Below are 17769 nucleotides of genomic sequence, written 5' to 3' on the forward strand. Positions count from 1 at the left end.
ATCTCCAAATATTTTAAAGAAAACAGTACTCAGAATGAGAGCTTTCCTGGAAAAGACTAGTTCTTCACTTCACAGGGGAAGCAGGGAGAAAGTGTAACTGCACTTACGGTAACTTAAAAGGTAAACCTTACCCTCCCACTTAGCTGTTTCCTGGTGTAAGTTCATATTCCACATCTGTAGTTTTAGACATGATGTGTCATTTTCTGGTACTCCATTCTGCTTCTGAGTGAGAGACTGACGCAAAGTCACATAGCAATTGAAAAATTGCACAAAAGTCTTTATTGTTAAAAATGTAGATATGTGGCAGAGTGCTGCATTTGCAAATGACTTTCAGTACAGAGAACACTTAAAAGAATGCGGTGTTATTTCTTTTTTTATTCCTTTAAGCCTTTGAATAGAAGGTTTTCTTTGCAGAGTTTCTGGAGTACATCAGAACAAGCAGGAACTAAAAATAGCTTTAAGAAAGCACCAGTATAGATGTTGTTTATAGTATGGTATCTGTCTTAAAGTTAACTCTTTAAAGCAGGAAGTTGTAACTCTCAATTTCTTAAGCAAATAAAAAACATTCTTGACTCTTAATGACATACTTTGTGGGGTGAAGCCGCTTTTGCTTCCATTCTGAGCATTGAAAGGCCTTCAAGGATAATTCTACCAGTCCTCAATATTTTATTTTCCTTCTGTTGTGAACTTGTTATTAAACTTGAAGGAGATATAAATATCATTAACTTGCTACATATGTAGATATTTAGTGTTACATAGTCAGAAAATTTGTGTACATCACACGTATCTACATAATTCCCCAGGTTCCAACTGTGTTCCTGATAAAAGAATGGTGGGAAATGGCATTATGGGGATATGTCTTACAGTACACAGTGTTTCCCCTGTTCCCTCTACCAGATCTGGATATTCTTTCATCTTTCGGCTTCTAGAATTTCTACCTCTTTTTCTTAAGACAGGTGTAACTCATCCCCCTGCTCACACAAATATGCGTACACACACACACACAATGTGCCATAGGGAGTAGCGTGCACCATCCCATTCTCTGACTACAGCTCTGATCCCACACACTGGAGGCAGTGTCTTGCACGAATTCATTTGTAAGTTCCTTTTTAAAACTCGGGTGGTCGGGAAATAGGACTGATATCCTCACCTAGTAGGCAAGCCCTCAAGGATAACTTCTATGGTTAATGCCAGGGTATCTTAATGTTTGAGTACCTGGGTTTCATGTCTTCCTGTACCACCTGTGTGACCCATGATTCCCACAGTTCTGTCTCCCGTTAGACTTTTTCTCTCAAACTCTGGACTCTTATAATATTCTGCTGATTTGGCATCTTCACTTGGAACTCTGATATCTTAAAACCAACATGTGTAAAAACTGAGCTCTTTGTCCTCCTACCCCCCAAACTGGTTCTTTATGCAGCCTCCCCCATTCAGTTAGTGGAAACTTAATCCTTCCAGCTGCTTGGGTCAAAAATCTTGGAGTTATTCTGACTTTCACTGACATACCACATGAATTCTGTCAATAGATCTGGTTTGACACTGCCTTTAAAACATATCCAGAGCCCAGCCACTTCTCACCATGGCTCCTGCTTCCACTGCTGCTTCCCTGCCCTGAGCCACTGTCCTCTCCTCCTGCATAGCCCTTCTCAGTAGCTTCCCACCTTTCATCTCTGACCCGTTTGCACTATTCTCACCCCGCAGTCAAGTGAGCCTTGAAAACCTAAGTTAGATTGTGTCGTCCTTCTGCAGTGCCTCCCCATTTCACTCCGGGTAAAAGCCACAGTCCTTACAATGTCCTCCAAGGCCATACAGGATCTGCACTGACCCTTCTCCGCAGCTCCAGCCGTGCCCCCATTCTGGAACATGCGAGGTCACGCTGGCCTTGGTGATGGTTATTCCGTCCTCCTGGGACTTCTCACCTCCTAGTCTTAATTCTAACCTCAGTTCACAGTGTGCCCTGCTCTGGTATTTAATACAACATCACCCTCATCCTATACCCTCAACTCTCTTTACTTTGCCCTTTTTACTTTTTTCCATGGTTCCTCTTTCCTAGCATGCCACCTCCTCTGCTGCTCTGTTGTGTGTATTGTCATCTCCACCCCCCACCCCAGCTAGACTCCAACCAAGCTCCGTGAGGACAGGACTTTTGTTTTGTTTATTGATCTATTCCAAGTGCCTAGAGTAGTCCTGGGTACATTGTAGGCCGTCAAAAATTATTTGCTGAATAAATTAAAAGGCTATTTTAAAAATGAATCATCCTTTCATTAACAGGTGAGGAAAGGAAGCTGCATGAAGGAAAATGGTGCAGTAAATAATGATATTTGCCTGTTGTACTATGTATGATATATATATATGTGTTTTAGTCTTAATTTGTTATCTCAGTTTCTTAATTTAATAGCTGTATTAAGGTGTAATTTACAGGCCATACAATTCACATATTATAATTGTACAAGTCAGCCATTTTAACTATTTCTAGAGTTGTGCAACTGTGTCCTCATAAAGTCCCCTTGTGTCCATCCTTATGCAGTTCGCCCTCCCCTCAGTGGCACCCTGATTTTATTTGTTTTTGTTTTTTTGGCAATCACATCTGAAAAGAATAAATTACACAGCAGTACTAATATAGCTTTGCACTTTTAGAAATGACACACTTAAATATGAAATCAGGAGTCATTGCTGAATGTAGGCAGCAGTATCAGACATCGGTGAGAAGAATGGACTTGAGTGTCAGACTGGCTGCGATATTACCCAGCTCCACCATTTACCAAGTTACCCAAATTATTTTCTGTCTCAAGCTCTATGTCTGTTATATGGGTGTAATAATAGCAGCTTACAGAATTGTGAGGATTAAGCAAACAGGGAAACAAAATTTAGTATAGTGGCCAGCTTATGTTATTACATAAGAAATAGCCTTGCAGGTAGAGAGCAAAATTCAAATCAGTTTCTAAAGTATGTGTAAAATATGATCCAGTTCCTGCCTGGTTTGTAAACACGTATGCCTACTGCAGAATATAAAAGCAGGCTAATTTCCAACAGAAAAGATCATTTCTCAGCATTTCTTTCAAAGGTAGTTGCAAAATAATTTTTACTAAATTTTCTGTGCCCATCTCTGACAGAGCTTTGACACCAGGGAAGTAATTATCTACATTTTTGTTAAAATGATGCTGACCATCAGGAAGTGTTCCGAATTATATTTTAGCCTTTATGTTGGGAAATATTGTGAAACTTCTTCTAAATTAATGGGGGAGGGGCATTCATTGTAGCTCTTGTAGCCTGATAAGGCTTCTCTAAATTATCTTTTTTTAAATTTTAATTAAAGTAATTAATTAATTTTTTGCAGGGGGTGGTAATTATGTTTTTATTTATTTTATTTTTATAAGAAGTTCTGGGGATTGAACCCAGGCCCTTGTGCATGCTAAGAATATGATCTTTCACTTGAGCTATACCCCCCTAAATTATCTTTAATAAGGTCTTTTTCTCTGTTTTGTTATTTTCTTTTATGTACAGATGCACAAAGCAGGGTCATCAGAAGCCTCTCAATTCCAAAGATGATTATAGTGAAAAACATTGCACAGTGACAGTGAATCCTTGGAATATGAAGAAAGATTGTAAAGTCCTGAATGAATTAAGAAGGAATTGTTACATTAACTTACATGTAACCATGGCTCTCTTACCTTTATTTTTCACTTTATAATGAAGATATTCCTCACCCGTCAAGGTTGCTTTGTTAGATATAGGGAATATCTAAAGCCTTTTCTGGAAGTTTTTTAAATAAATAAGAGCAGGTTATTTATCAGAAGTGTGAATGGTGTAATCTGCTCTGTCTAGTATGGTAGCCACCAGCCACATGTGACTATTGTGAATTGAGATGTTCTATAAGTGGAAAATACATAATATATTTTCAAGACTTCGTACAACAATAATAATGTAAAATATTTATTAAAAGTTTTCAAAGTGTTAATCACTTTTGAAATGATAGTATATTGGATATTTTGGGATAAATATAATTATTCCTGGAATTAAGTACACTTGTTCCTTTTTATTGTCTAAATGGGATTACTGGAAAATTGTGACTTGCACTATGTTTCTATTGACAGTGCTGGCTTCTAACTTATTGCAAATAATATGAAAAAAACTTTGATTAAGTATTTTATAATTGAGTAGTTGATTTCCATCATATTATTTTCAGGTGTACAACACAGAGGCTCAACATCTTTATATATTATATTCCATTTAATGTCACCATAAAATAATGGCTATATTTCCCTGTGCTGTATTATACAGCCCTATAACCTATCCATTTTATACATAGTACTTTTTACCTCTCAATCCCTTACCCCCTTCCTGCCTCCCTCTCCTCCTTCTCCCCATTGGTAACCACCAGTCTGTTCTGTGTACCTGTGAGTCTATTTCTGTTTTATTATAGTAATTAATTTGTTTTATTTTTTAGATATACATATAAGTTAATAAATAGAATATTTGTTTTTCTTTCTCTGACATATTTCACTTAGCATAATACCCTGTAGGTCCATCCATGTTATTGCAAAAGACATTATTTAATTTTTTAATGGCTGAGCAGTATTCCATTGTGTGTGTGTGTTCATGTGTATATATGTGTGTGTATATGCGTGTATATATGTAAATATACATATATATATAATATACCACAACTTCTTTATCCAGTCATCTGCCAGTGAACATTTGGGTTGTTTCAGTGTGTTGGCTATTGTAAATAGTGCTGCTGTGAACACTGGGGTGCATGTGTCTTTTTGAATTATATTTTTCTCCAGACATATACCCATGAATGTGATTGCTGGATCACACGGAAGTATATTTTCAGTTTTTTAAGGAAACTCTATACTGTCCTCCATGGTGGCTGCAACATTTACATTCCCACCAACCGAGTAGGAGGGTTCCTTTTTCTCTTAAAAGGTCAAAAATTCTCTACATTTATATACTTTCCTTACAGTTTAGGACACAATTTGGCAAAAGCCAGATAGAATTTAATAGGAGTAAATACAGTATTTTTTCAAATGTCCATGCATTATGGATAGATATGTTATTGATGAGTTGGTTCCCTATTTTTGTAGATGCAGAAGTTTTTATAGCTTCACAGACATTTCAGTCTTGCAGAAAGAAAAATGTCTTTGCATTTTGCTGAACTTGTCCGGGTGGCTTTATGGAATTTGGTCCAGGCCTGCAGAGGTGAATACACATCCAAACCTGAACCATTTGAATGTCTGCAAGATTTTAAGAGTCTAGAATGTCAGATCTGGACTATAACTCTGGTGGATGACATCAGTGAGTGGACTCAAGAAAACTCCATTTGAGTGCAAAGCCTTTCATAAGCCAAAAAAGGCTTTGAAATTGTGGCAAAGCCAGAGACTTTTGTGCACCACATATGGCCACAAACCCATGGGGACAACCACAGGCCTTCTGGAGTGCCAAGGGAATTCCATGTGAGGAGTCCAGCACTCACAGGAATCCAACAAGTCCCTGCCAGCCAGAGCACCTTCATTGCTACTGTGGTATTTTGAGCAAATGTCTTTTCTTCAGGTTCAAATTGGTTTGTTGTTTTTTTTTTAATAAAAGAAAATCAAACAACTTCTTGTTCCCGTGGTGAAAGTAAAAGTCTAACATTTTCTGATTTCTTTTGACAGAGAAAACTTGAGCCTATGAATCTAAACTCATCTGTGATGGTCTGCAGCTGGGAGCAAGCAGATCAGTGTCAGTCCCTTTGCAGCCGTTGGCTGGGAGCCTGTATGTTCCCTGGAATGATATTTGAAACATGTCACCCTAGCCGTGCCTTTGCTCTGGACTGGGAGGCGAGTCAGTCAGAATCTGCATTATGGAATGTATGTTTCAGATCCAAAGCTAGGAGATCTTTTTTAATAGCCAGAGAATGTAGTCATAAATATATCTATTAATGTATTTATGCAAGAACAATTTTAAAGTTTTTTTATTATAAAAATTTCCCCCAAAATTGAAAATGAAAGAACATTGGAATTAAAATCCAATGGAATTAAAAACAGTGGAATTAAAAATCATCTGTACCTTAGTTATACATAAAGAATCTTAAAATCCTTCTAAACATTTTTTTGTTCAAATGTAGATATTTTTCCCTTCCAAAAATGAAAATTATTATTTCACATTTTTTTCTTTTTCCTTTTATTATATATTCCATATTAATAAATATAATTCTTTTAAATCCCTTTTAATGGCTGTTTAACATTATATTGAACAGATATGTAAATAGTCCTAGGTTTAAGAAATTTAAAAAATTGTCATTACAATGCCCCTGCAAAGAATTATTTCGTGTTTCTATTTTTAGTTACTAATTTGGACTAAAAGTTAACAAGTTTACTTTTCTTCATCTAAAACATTGGTTATTTTATGAATGAATTGTAAGGATTTTAAATAACTTTTCAGTAATTTCAACAAAGAAATTAACTTTAAGGCAAAAATGTATGATGGTTTGCAAATCTATTTTCATTATATCTTCACTTTTACCAGTGTCATATCTGTGTGTGTTTGCACAAGTGCTTTAACTACCAGCAATGTAAGAAAAATCTGTGTACTAAAAATGTGAAAATAGTTTCCTGGTTTGTGTTTTCATTCTCCCAATATAGGTTTTGGATGACAAGCTTGTATTTGCAAATGTACACACCCTGTGGGAGGTGCTCTGTACATACGCTGAGATACTGTACATAAAATTGCCTCTGAATCCCAATCATCTGAAAACCGTGTCCTCAGCCTTTGATACCTTCAGCTGTTTTATGAAAGTCCTCCAAGTGGATGAAAGTATCAACAACCGGAACAAGAGTTTTTCATTGCCCTATTTGAGAAGAGCTGCGTGAACGACTTTTATATTCAGGATAGAGATACATTCATCAATCCAACCACCAGGAGCCTCACTGTAAGTCTAAACCGAGTTTAGCTGCTGTCTTGGGGGTGATTTAGAACCTGCTGTTGAATTATAAGTGATTTGGTTTTGTTGGTTTGGTTTGGTTTTTAAAAGCTGCCCATAAAAATGAAAAAAGAGAAAGAAAAGAAATATGCCTACAGATTCCTGTTAGGATAGTAAACAGTGGCTGGTTATTTACCCTGTATAAACCACACGCTCTCTTAGAATCTATTTAGGTTTACTTCATCCTTTCTCAGATCAAGTATCAAGTAAGGGACAGTTTTAAAAAAAAATTCAGGATTAACTGGCTTGTGAGCTCCGGGATCTGCAAGGCAGCTTTCCCTTCCCATGGTGTAAGTCAAATGGCAGAAATGAAATAAAGCACTTCATGTATCCTCCGGTGTTAACAGGAAAAGGTGAGTCTTCTTGACCTTGTTACTTCCTGGGTAAAATGAAGATAATATGTCAGGAGTCGACAAGCCCATTTAGGGCAGGAACCATGTTGTCTTGTTCACTGCTGAATCCCAGGCACCAGGAAGGCTGAGTTTAACAAGTGGGTGAATGAATGAACTGTAGTTCCCCCAGAGTTACCATGTGGGGCAGTGTGGATTAGCAGCTAAGAGCATAGACTCGAGAGGTGAGGGTACAGCTCAAGTGATGGGGCGCATGCTTAGCACGCATAAAGTCCTGGGTTCAGCCCCCAACACCTCCTCTAAAATAGACAAATAACCCTAATTACCTCCCCACCCCCCACCAGAATTACCTTATTATCTCCCTGCCACCAAAAAAAAAAAAAAAAAAAGGTAGAAGTGGCCAAGAGCATAGACTCAGGCTGGAACACTTGTGCTGGTTTCTCGCTGTCTACCTTGTAAAAGTCATTTAGCCTCTGTGTTTATCAAGTTCCTCATCAATAAAATGGGGATAATAATAGTACCCACCTCGTAGAGATGCTATGGGGATTAATGAATCTGTTTGAATTTTAGAACAGCCTTGGCTAATAGTAAGTACTATGCATTTGCCAGCTCTTTTCATAATTACTGACAGATGTTATTATCAACCAAAGAAGTATTAGTTCTTTGTAAGGGAAATGCATGTTAGACCATTTCATTTATCATTTTCTGTAATTCAGGCTTTTTCCCTCTGAAATACCATTTTCTGTCTGTGCACTAGTAAATCACAGGGCTTTCCAAATTTCATCTGTCTGAGTTCTTGTCATGATGACAATACTGCAGAGTTTTGACATTTTTTAGGGACTCCATCTGAGATGACAGCAACCCCTCAAATTCAGAAGCACTTCTCTAACTGACAACATCTCGCATGAAATGAAGTTTGTAAAATGTAAGAGCTTCAGACGCTAAATGATGCCATAAATGCAAAGATGTTATATCTAAGCTCTTTAAATAAATCCTGTCATTGAAATAAAGGAAATACTATATTATAGCACTCTATGACTTTGTTACCTTGCTATCCGTTTATCTGACTCTCTAAGACAAAAGAAAGCAAAGACTGAGATTGATCATTACTACTGTGTGGTACACGTATTTGTGGATGAAGACCATACTGAAATGCACTGTCTAAGATACTAAAATGGACACTAAACAGCTGCTTGATGCACATGCATGAACAGAACAGGGAGCTGGTTGCAGGGAGCAGACACTGAGCTTCCTGGATCAGAGACTCAGCATAGCAGTCCAGCCCAGCAGTCCACATGTTTTATATTTATATCCCAGCAAAATTAGCAGTGAGAGTCTGAAATGAACTTTGGGGACACTTGCAAACAGCTGTCATGATTACTAATGTGGGACACCAGGATTCTACAGTGTTTAGTTGGCATCTGCACACAACCATTTCTTTTCCACTAAAGCCTGTTGTAATTGCTGGTTCCACATCCAGGCTGAGGAATCATCTCATGTGGTGTTTGGGAGGGAGGTAAGTGGAGTCAGGACCCATGCTAAGGCTGGGTGGGTAATAATCTGGTTCTAGTACAGGAGAAAGGAAAGTAGGTCAGGTGGGAAGGAGAATGACTGGATTTAAATTTTGTTTCTTGAGTAAGCTAAATATATAACATCATGTCAAGTTTCTTTATTGTTTATATTCCATGTGCTGTCACCGAATAACTACTGAATTGTGGGGACAAAAAAGCCTGGGTTTTAGAATTGACCCTGCCCCTAAACAGCCAGAGTCCAGGTTCCTCTGGGTGTCCAAGGAGGGGGCTGCTGCCTCCACTGAAGCAGTTTGGGCACTTGGGTGGCGTAGTTTTTTTTGCTGTGGAAGACTGGCCCGGTTGTAGGACATTAAGCATCTGCAAGGCCCTCACCAGGTACCCACGGTGGTCCCAGGACTGTAACATCCAAGTGTTCCTTTCCAGCCACGTTTGCAAATGACCCTCAAGGGGTTAGTATTAATCCTCGGTGAGAATTATGAAAAATTATATGGTACCTCCATCCCTTCTGGCAAAGGAGGGCCCCTTATTTACAAATGACCACAAAGTGTTAGCACCACATTTTATTAGCAGAACATGTGAACACGTGGTGACAGTGACGCTCACCTGTTTGCTTCTGCTTCCCAGTGCAACTTCAGCCTCCATCAGAGGACCTCAGCTGCCCCAGCGAACAGGGCCTTCTGTACAGGGAATGTGCTCCTCCTCGAAGCATAGACAAGAAGCAGCCCTTAGATCTCATCAGGTGAGCTGTTGTGGAGAGCACTCCAGTGGGAAGGGCTCAGGGTTGCCCTCATGGCTTCTGAGTGTGACAGTCCTCCAAGAGTGTTACCAACCAGGAAGCTCACAGGAGCTCTGAGCTTTGTTGCCCCAAGTTTTTACTGGAGACTTTATTACAAAGACATGATTTGTTGGGTCACTACTGACATGGCTACCCCAAACACTAACTGTAAGTCAAAGCCCTAACATTTGAGCCCCTACCTCTCCTGATGGTCAGTCACTTGTCACAAAGCTCAAAGCCCCACTCCTCTAATCACATGGTTGGTGTCTCTGGCTGGCCAGTCCCCATCCTGAGTTATCTCATGAACACAAGCCATCCAAGGGTCCACCATGAATAGTAAAGACACTCCTATCTTGGGAAATTTCAAGGCTTTAGGGGTTGCCGTCCAGGAACTGGGAACAAAGACCTACCAAATTCTTCATTAAACAGGAGTAAATGTTAGGTTTCACTTAAATTATAAAATAAGAGAAGTATTCTCACTGCTTAGCTCTATCTGCTGTTCGACACCGTTTCACTACACCACGTGACTGTAATGTCGCGCTCAGCATGTGTATTCTCAGAGCATCAGCGCCGGCTGCTCCCCGGGAGCTTATGCTGTTTGTGCAAGGCTGCTGGGAGGAGGGAGGCCAAGGACAACTGAGCAAACAAAAATAATCGGGCTAATAAGGAAACAATTTCAGATTGAAATGAAGGAAATAATACAGTGTTGAGATGGGAGACTTGGGGGAAATGGAGTCAAGAAAGCTATCTTTGAGAAGGTTACATGTGAGCTGAGATGGTGATAAGGAGGCTGGTCTTTGAGGATCTGGGATAAGTCACCCCAGGAATAGAGGCAGCTTGTCCATTGCCCCGAGGCACAAATGTGCTCAGCAGGTTTGAGGAGATACTGGAGCCAACACTGGTGAGAGTGATGAGACGCGAGGTTTAGAAGGGCATCAGGAGCACGGAAAGTAGTGTAGACTCTAAGTGCAGTGAGAAGCAGTCATGATAGTTTAAGCACTAAGGTAATTTTCTCTCACAATTTGCAAAGATAATGTGGAGAATGAATTGCAGGGACCCAGGAAGCAGGGAGGCCTGGTCGGAAGCTCTTGGAGTGGGCCAGATGAGAGATGGTGGGAGCCAGGGAGAATGCGTTTGGGGAGTGGAGCTGACAGGATGCAGTTATGGGCTGGCTGTGGATGGTGAGGAGAAGAGAAGGGTCAAGGTAGCCCCAGGTCGGCCTGGAGCCAGGTGCCTGATCTTCCTAATCTCAGTGCCCCATTCAGATGCCCACCTACTTGGGCAAACCTCTTAACCTTCCAAGTGAGGGTTTTAAATCACTGAAGTCTTTTTGTTTGTTTCACATTTTATGGAAAGATTCAAACACGTACAGAAGTAGAGAGAACAGCACAGCCAGCCTGTCTGTATCAGTCACCCATCTCCAGAATTATCAACTCAGAGTCACTGTTGTTGCAACTTTCATCTCCACCTCTTCCCCTCCCCCACTTCGGGATCATTTTGAAGGCAATCCTACGTAGCTTAACCTTTCATTAGTGAAATGACAAGGTCTCTTTCAAATACAATTGGAATATTCATTTTTTTTAGGGTTACAAAATAATTCCCTGATTGTCACAAAAATACACTTTTAAGCAGTTTTGGGGTTGAAATCAGGATCCAGACTAAGTTCACACATTGCAGCTAGCATATCTCTCAAGTGGGTTCTAATCTATAATTTTCCTGTTTCTCATTTTCCTTGAAATTGCTGAGGGATTTCTCTATTTCCTGTTTGGTTGATTTCATTCTCCCCTGTGGTTAGACTTATTTCTCCATCCTATGTATTGGCTTTAGCTAAGTGATTTGATCCTCCCCTAAAAGCTTGATCTGAACGAGGTTCAAATTTGTGCAAGAATATTTGTTATATGAAGTTTTGTACTCCTGTCATAAGGTACATAATGTCCAGTTGACCCTCTTTTTTGTGATGACAGCAGCCAATAATGATTGTCACCCGGGATCATTATTTCATAAGGGATTTTATTTCATGTGGTCATACTCTAATTTCCTCCCACAATTATCAGCAGGATCACAGTCATGAAGAGGCACTTTCTCATTAACCCGGATTATCCTGTAGAACAGTTTTAAAAGAGGAAGTTTATATATTTGTAAATATTTAAAGTTGATACATTTTTCTATTGTTTCTAATGTTTTTTTTCTAATAGAGGTACTGAAGATTGAATCTAGGACCTTATGCTTGCTGAGCACACACTCTGCCACTGAGTGTACCCCATCCCCCTTGAGATTCATATTTATATGATATATTCCTTCTGTTATTTTTGTTTTATGTTATACAGAATTTGATGGCAGGGCAATGGGTTTGATGGCTATTTAATCATTCTTTATGGGATTTTGGGGTTGGTGTGTGTGTTTGTGTTTGTAAAGAAAACAATTTTCCCACTATTTTAAGTATGTTTTGTGAAGGAAATTATGTTGATCTGTTCCCTTCTCCTGGTCCATGTATTCCCTTGTTGCTTCCCACTAGTGGCCCCTTGAGCTCTGTGACAAGACTAGCATGTCGTTAATCCAGGTTGAAGGAGATCTGAAGAGATTTATTCAAGGAGATGAAATTTGTAGACAATGAATTGGAAAGTATTGAGAAAGTTATTCATTAGGAGAAGGTATGGGGTTGAATTGTTAAGCGCAGAGAAATCTAAGCTATGAACCACCAAGACAATTATTAACTCCAGGAAAAACAAAGTAGGGAATAAAAAAGTAAGCCTAGCAGACAACTTGCTACAGCTGTGAACAGTCTGTACAGAGTCCTAATAATGTAAAGCAAGGATACTGAGCTGATCAAAATTATAATGTATTTGTATCAAAAGGTTGGAAGAATGAAGGTTTGGATGTGTAGAGGAGATGTGGTTTGAAAGAGAGCTTAATATTCATTTTCCAAAATAGAAAGTTAAATAGGTGATACATAAAGCTGAAAAAGACAGTAGGCTGTGTTACAAGGATATTAATCAGAAATAGGGAGTTTTTATTCCAAGAGTCAGCAGTAGGAGCTGAACATTGTTGCTTCTGACCAGGAAATGGGGTGGTTGTTGGGAACTGCTCCTTTTTACAATCGGTGTTCGAGAACTGTTTGACTCTTTAATGAATGTATGGTATAAGTTTGATAAAAAGAAATCAAAGCTGAATTTTGAAAAATTGATGTTAAGAATTGGGGTGTTTTTGACAGAGAGAGATAACAATCAGACAAAACTACATTTGAAGGGATCCTCATTATTTCTAGCCTTTCAGCAAGGACTAGGGGGCAGACATCTGTTTAAGGTTCAAAAATTCTTTCTGACATTCTTGCCGACATGTAACCTTTGGAAGTAATGAACTCTCCGTCATTGTAAATATGCAGGCAGAGGCTGCCTGACCAGCTCTCTAACTGTAGCAGGGTGTGTTTACCATTGGCCAGTTGGAGCAAGCAACTTCTAACATTCTTTCAGTTTTGAATGTGGCATTTTCAGGATGGATAGTTGATAAGAATGTATTACAAAAAGCTTAACAAGAAAGAGTCCAAAACATCTCAAACCCATTGCCAGGGTTTTCTCTGCCAGACACCATCCTGAGCCTGCCATCTGTGAGCCAGGCCACAAAGACCAGTCACATGAGAATGAACACACTTTGTCCCTCCTATCTGATTTGGCATCGGGCTCAGCCATTTTCCCCATGGAATAGTCCAAGCCCAGGTCTCTGACGATGGAGCTGGTCTCACAGCAGCCCTGTGAGCGCTGGTCCAGCCCTAGGGGTTCCTGCGTGAAGTTTCTCAGGACTCTAGGCTGTTCTCAGAGCTGAGTCCCCCCTAGGCTAAGCCCTCGGAGCTCATCTCAGCTCCAGACTGAGCCGGAAGCTTCCGAGAGAACTCAGAGCTGAGGAAAGTCACAGGTCTTACCCAGCACTGCCGCGTCAGCAGTGCTCCAGCTGAGGGAAGTAGCAGCAGCAGCAAACACACCTGAGCCGCTGCCTCATTTTTCCGCCTCATCCCTAAGCCCTCTGTGTCTGCCTGTCTGTGTCTGTCTCCCTTTCAGGACCAGCCTGGCACCGCTTCGTGCCCTGCCTCCTTTCTTCTAATCTTGCCTCCCTGGCCTGTTCCGTCTACTCCAGTTTAACTGAGTAACATTGAAGTGTTTTTGAAACCTAGGAACAGCCGACGTGCTAGATACAAAGAATACAGGGCAGTTCCTTACTCAGCCACATCCCTCCTGCCCTCTCCCATTCCTACATGAGTTTTATAAATATTTTGTCAGAGAGACATTGCACTCCCAGTTGTTATCATTATCAGCCATTTCCTTATTATCTGTGGTTTACGATGCATTTGCTCCAGGGAAGTTCCCGAGATAAGGCAGACTCAGATGACTGAGCCAGTAGTTGAAGTCCACTTGTGTCAAGCCTGTTAAGAATGATCTTTGGTGGGATTTGTTGAATGTGCCAGACTGTCCAGTGAGTGGTGATGATCCCCTGCATCTGCTCCGGAGTCGGCCTCGTCCCCTCCTTTGCTCTGTTCTCATTTATCTCTCTTCAGCAGGTGAACCAGTGATCTGTATTTCTATGATACGTAAAATACTTCTTATTTCACGGTAGAATTTGGGGGCTGCTGTGAAAACGCATATGTTTTAAGTGTGAATTGAGTCAGAGGTTTAAACTTAAAGCCCCCTTGATTTAGAATCAGAAATTAGTATGATGGAAGGAGGGTATAACTCAGTGGTAGAGTGAATGCCTAGCATGCATGAGGTACTGGGTTAAATCCCCAATGCCTCCATTTAAAAAACAAATAAATAAACCTATTTATGCCCCACCTTAAAAACAAAGAAAAAAGAAATTAACATGAGGATGAAGCTACAGAGTGAATATGTGTGTCTTCTGAAACTACCTTCTGTCTTTCTACAGGAAATTCTACGGAGAGAAGGTCGGAATCTACTTTGCTTGGGCTGGGCTATTACATTCAGATGCTCCTCCTGGCAGCAGTCGTGGGGGTGACTTGCTTTCTGTATGTATATTTTAATCAAAATAACTGTACTTAGAGGTAACTTCTCTTTATTCCTTGTTACGGTGCTTACTTAACTTAGAATGACATTCTCCAGGAGCATCCACGTTGCTGCAAATGGCCCTATATTGTCAGTTTTTATAGCCGAGTGGTTTTCCATTGTATAAATATACCACTTCTTTAGCCAGTCATCCGTTGATGGACATTTAGGCTATCTCCATTTCTTGGCTATTGTAAATAGTGCTGCTATGTATATTGGGGTGCAGCTGTCATCCTGAAGTAGGGTTCCTTCAGGATATATGCACAGGAGTGGGATTCCTGTGTCATATGGCAATTCTATTCCTAGTCTTTTGAGGAAACTCAATACTGTTTCCAAAGTGGCTGCACCAAACTGCATTCCCACCAGAAGTGTCGGAGGTTTCCCTTTGTCCACAGCCTCTCTAGCATATGTCATTTGTGGATTTTTGAATGATGGCCATTCTGACTGGTTTGAGGTGATACCTCATTGTACTTTTGATTTGCATTTCTCTGATAATTAGTGATATTGAGCATTTTTTCATGTGCCCATTGATCATTTGTATATCTTCCTTGGAGAATTGCTTGTTTTGGTCTTCTGCCCATGTTTGGATTGGGTTATTTGGTTGTTTCTTAGTAAGTCATATGAGCTGCTTATATATTCTGGAGATCAAGCCTTTGTTAGTTTCATTTGCAAAAATGTTCTCCCATTCTGTAGGTTGTCTTTTTGTTTTACTTAAGGTGTCCTTTGCTGTGCAGAAGCTTGTAAGTTTCATTAGGTCCCATTTGTTTATTCTTGCTTTTATTTCTATTGCTTGGGTAGACTGCCCTAGGGGAAGATTTCTGAGATGTATGTCAGATATTTTGCCTGTATTTTCTCCTAGGAGGTTTATTGTATCTTGTCTTATGTTTATCTTGCTGAAGAGACTATCTTTATTCCATTGTATATTCTTGCCTCCTTTGTTGAATATTAGTTGACCAAAAGTATTTGGGCTCATTTCTGGGCTCTCTATTCTGTTCCATTTGGCTGTATGTCTGTTTTTGTACTAATACCATGCTGTCTTGACGACTGTAACTCTATAGAATTGTCTCAAGTCTGGGACAGTTATTTTTCCAGCCTCTTTCTTTTTTCTTAAGTTATTCCCTGGAAATTCTATGTCTTTGATGGTTCCATATAAATTTTATTGTGATTTGTTCTAGTTCTATGTAATATGTCCAGGATAATTTGGTAGGGATTGCATTAAATCTGTAGATTGCCTTGAGCAGTGTGACCATTTTAACAATATTGATTCTTGCAATCCAAGAGCTTGGGATACCTTTCCATTTTTTAAAGTCTTCTTTAATTTCCTTCACCAATGGTTTATAGTTTTCTGTGTATAATTCTGTCACGTCTGTGGTTAGATTTATTCCTAGATATTTTATTACTTTGGGTGCTATTTTAAAGGGGATTGTTTCTTTACTTTCTTTTTCTGTTGACTCATCATTTGTGTAAAGAAATGCAACTGATTTTTGAACATTAATCTTGTAACCTGCTACTTTGCTAAATTCTTCGATCAGCTCTAGTAGTTTTTGTGTGGACCTTTTATGGTTTTCTATATATATTGTCGTGTCATCTGCATATAGTGACACTTTTACCTCTTCTTTTCCAATTTAGACCCCTTTTACTTCTGTTACTTGCCTGATTGCTGTGGCCAGGACTTCCAAGACTATGTTGAATAGGAGTGGTGATAGTGGGCATCCTTGAGTTGTCCCAGATTTTAGTGGGAATCTTTTGAGGTTTTCATCGTTGAGTGCTATGCTGGCTGTAGGTTTGTCATCTATAGCTTTTATGATGTTGAGATATGTTCCCTCAATACCCACTTTGGTGAGAATTTTTATCATAAATGGGTGTTGAATTTTATCAAAAGTTTTCTGCATCTATTGAGATGATCATGTGGTTTTTGTCCTTTCTCTTGTTGATGTGAATTATTACATTGATTGATTTTCATATGTTGAACCACCCTTGTGTCCCTGAGATGAACCCCACTTGAGCATGATGTATTATCTTTTTTATGTGCTGTTGGAATTTATTTACTAGTATTTTGGTAAGGACATTTTTCATCTGTGTTCATCAGTGATATTGGTCTGTAATTCTCTTTTTTGGTGGTGTCTTTGCCTGGTTTTGGTATCAGGGTAATGGTGGCTTCATAGAATGAGTTTGGGAATATTCCTTCTTTTCAATCTTCTGGAAGAGTTTGAGAAGGACTGGTATGAGTTCTTCTTTGTATGTGTGGTAGAACTCCCCGGTGAAGCTGTCCAGTCCTGGACTTTTATTTGTAGGGAGGTTTTTTATTGTTAATTCAATTTCATTCCTAGTGATCCATTTGTTGAAGTGGATAGTTTCTTCTTGATTCAGTCTTAGTGGACTGTATGTTTCCAGAAACTTGTCCATCTCCACTAGGTTATCCATTTTTTTCCATGTAGTTTGTCATGATATTCTCATATGATATTCTGTATTTCTATGTTATTTGTTGTAATTTCTCCATTTTCCTTTCTTATTTTGCAAATTTGTTCTCTCTCTTTCTTCTTCTTTGTGAGTTTGGCCAGAGGATTTTCGATTTTATTTATTCTTTCAAAAAACTAGCTTTTGGTTTGATTGATTATTTTCTCTATTTTTTTAATCTTTATTTTATTTATTTCCTCCATGATCTTTATTATTTCCTTTCTTCTGCTGACTTTTGTGTGTTTTTGCTCTTCTGTTTCTAGTTCTTTCAGCTGGTGGGTTAGATTGTTTATTTGGTATTGTTCTTCTTTTTTGAGGAAGGCCTGCATTACCCTAAACTTTCCTCTTAGCACTGCTTTTGCTGTGTCCCATATGTTTTGTGTGGTTGTGTTTTCATTTTCATTTGTCTCAAGGTATTCTTTAATTTCAACTTTGATTACATCATTGACCCATTGGTTTTCTAATAGCATGTTGTTTAATCTCAATGCTTTCCTTTCTTTCTCCTTTGTTTCTCTGAAGTTGATTTCTAGTTTCCATGGCATTGTGGTCAGTAAAGATGCTTGAGATAATTTCTATCTTCTTAAAATTGTTGAGGCTTCTTTTGTGACTAAGTACATGATCAATCCTAGAAAATGTTCCACAC

The 17769-nt window shown here is 39.2% G+C and overlaps 1 long non-coding RNA gene across 1 annotated transcript in view; it reads left to right on the forward strand.

The window, feature by feature from the left end:
- LOC141577418 (uncharacterized) overlaps nucleotides 1-17769 on the forward strand; it is a 48837-nt gene that overhangs the window by 5928 nt on the left and 25140 nt on the right. The window contains exons 2-6 of the long non-coding RNA XR_012506278.1: nucleotides 3505-3782; nucleotides 5658-5852; nucleotides 6627-6913; nucleotides 9471-9585; nucleotides 14533-14632. This is a non-coding gene — a long non-coding RNA (uncharacterized LOC141577418). The remainder of the gene's footprint in view (nucleotides 1-3504; nucleotides 3783-5657; nucleotides 5853-6626; nucleotides 6914-9470; nucleotides 9586-14532; nucleotides 14633-17769) is intronic.

Source organism: Camelus bactrianus, chromosome 4 (assembly GCF_048773025.1).
Source record: "Camelus bactrianus isolate YW-2024 breed Bactrian camel chromosome 4, ASM4877302v1, whole genome shotgun sequence".
Lineage (NCBI taxonomy): Eukaryota > Metazoa > Chordata > Mammalia > Artiodactyla > Camelidae > Camelus > Camelus bactrianus.